Raw genomic sequence first — 2500 nt, forward strand, 5'->3', positions numbered from 1 at the left:
CGCTTGGCCTTGGCTTGCCAGGCCCCGACACGAGCAATCGCGCATTTTCTTTGCAACCGACCATCAATGCCGCCCAACGGGGCCAGCACGAGCAGTCATCCGCGGTCCCCTGGCCCTGCGCACGTTTGTCTTTGAAACCGAGCATCAATGCCACAGAAAGTGCCGGGGCGCCAGCTGGAGCCATCATCCGACGTGCCATGGCTCTGGTCCCATGGTCTTCGCAACCGAGCATTCGTGACACCCGCGGGGCCAGGACACCAACCCTTCCGACACGAGCATTCGCGCATGTTCTTTGGCCACACAACGGCGCCAGCACGAGCAAAATCATCCGCGGTGCGGTGGCCTTGCACGGCCTTTTGTCTTTGGAACCAACCATCAGTGCCACGGGAAGTGCCGGAGTCCCGGCATCCGCGGTGCCAAGTCATTGCGCCCTTGGTCTCTGCAGCGGGGCATGCCGGGCACTCCCAACCATTGCAAGCAAGCAAGCAAGCAAGAAAGAAAGTAAGTAAGTAAGTAAGTATTACATATAGGGGCGGGACATGCGGGGAGATCTGCGAAACGTGCATTACGGGGCACACGCGTACCTACCGGGGCATACCGACCCCTATTGGGGCACACGTGTGCATATCGGGGCATACCGGGCCTATCGGGGCACACGCGTACATACCGGGGCATACCGAGCCCTACTGGGGCACACGTGCGCATATCGGGGCGTACCAAGCCTATCGGGGCATACGCATGTATCCCAAGGCATACCGAGTCTATCCGGGCATACGCGTTCATACCGGGGCGTAACGGGCCTATCGGGGCATACTTGGGCATATCCGGGCAAAAAATGCCCAAAACTTGCGCAACCTTGGCAACCGTGGTCCATTCCTCTCTATATGCCTAGCCTTGCCAACCGTGGTCCATTCCTCACTATATGCCATGGCCTTGTGCCCATGGTCTTCCCAAGACAGCGTCCAAGGCCCCCGGAAGGCCAAGGGAGCCCAACCCAGCAATGCCCTGCTATGGCAAGCCAAGGCCAAGCATTCCGGTGCCTATCCGGGCAAAAATGCAATTCCTCTCTATATGCCTAGCCTTGGCAACCGTGGTCCATTCCCCACCATATGCCATGGCCTTGTGCCCATGGTCTTCCCAAGACAGTGTCCAAGGCGCCCGGAAGGCCAAGGGAGCCCAACCCAGCAATGCCCTGCTTTGGCAAGCCAAGGCCAAGCATTCCGGTGCCTAACCTTGGCAACCGTGGCCCTTTCCTCACCATATGCCATGGCCTTGTGCCCATGGTCTTCGCAAGACATCGTCCAAGGCGCCCAAAAGGCCAAGGGAGCCCAACCCAGCAATGCCTTGCTAGGACAAGCCAAGGCCAAGCATTCCGGTGCCTATCCGGGCAAAAACGCCCAAAGCATGCCCATTCCTTAGCCTATCCAGGCAAAAACGCCCAAAATCTGCACATTCTAGTGCCTATCCGGGCAAAAACGCCCACCAGCATGCCACCCTCCTATAGGGTTTGCGCAACCAACCAGCCTAACCACCAGTGGCAACCAAAGGTGCTGTTAGCGACGACTTCTGAAGACGCAACGAGACGCGACGTGTTTGCGCCCAGACGCGACGAGACGATGCGGGATCTGCGCCCAAGAATGCCTAGACCCGTCGACTTGATGCGGGATCAGCTCGCCCAAGCATGCCTAGTGTGCAAGGCCTGTGTGCAAGGCTAGTGTCCAAGGCTAGTGTGCAAGGCTCATGTGGAACGCTAGTGCGCAAGGCTAGTGCCCAAGGCTTGTGTGCCAGGCCCGTGTGCAAGGCTAGTGTCCAGGGCTTGTGTGCATTGCTTGAGTGCAAGGCTTGTGTGCATTGCTCGAGTGCATGGCTTGTGTGCAAGGGTTGTGCGCAAGGCTAGTGTGCGGGGCTTGTGCGCATGGCTAATGTGCACGGCTTGTGTGCATGGCTACCGTGCAAGGCTAGTTTGCATGGCTAGGGTGCAAGGCTCGCATGCGAGGCTAGTGTGCAAGGCTGCGTGCAAGGGAAGCGTGCAGGGCGAGTGTGCGAGGCCACTGTGCACGGCGCCAGCACTAGCGAGCCATCATCCGCGTTGCCATGGCTCGCTTGGCCTTGGCTTGCCAGGCCCCGACACGAGCAATCGCGCATTTTCTTTGCAACCGACCATCAATGCCGCCCAACGGGGCCAGCACGAGCAGTCATCCGCGGTCCCCTGGCCCTGCGCACGTTTGTCTTTGAAACCGAGCATCAATGCCACAGAAAGTGCCGGGGCGCCAGCTGGAGCCATCATCCGACGTGCCATGGCTCGCTTGGCCTTGGCTTGCCGGGCCCCGACACGAGCAATCGCGCATTTTCTTTGCAACCGACCATCAATGCCGCCCAACGGGGCCAGCACGAGCAGTCATCCGCGGTCCCCTGGCACTGCGCACGTTTGTCTTTGAAACCGAGCATCAATGCCACAGAAAGTGCCGGGGCGCCAGCTGGAGCCATCATCCGACGTGCC

This window comes from Tasmannia lanceolata, unplaced genomic scaffold (genome assembly GCF_043159265.1).
Source record: "Tasmannia lanceolata isolate RefF3 unplaced genomic scaffold, GAP_Taslan_0.1 ptg000064l, whole genome shotgun sequence".
Taxonomy (NCBI): domain Eukaryota; kingdom Viridiplantae; phylum Streptophyta; class Magnoliopsida; order Canellales; family Winteraceae; genus Tasmannia; species Tasmannia lanceolata.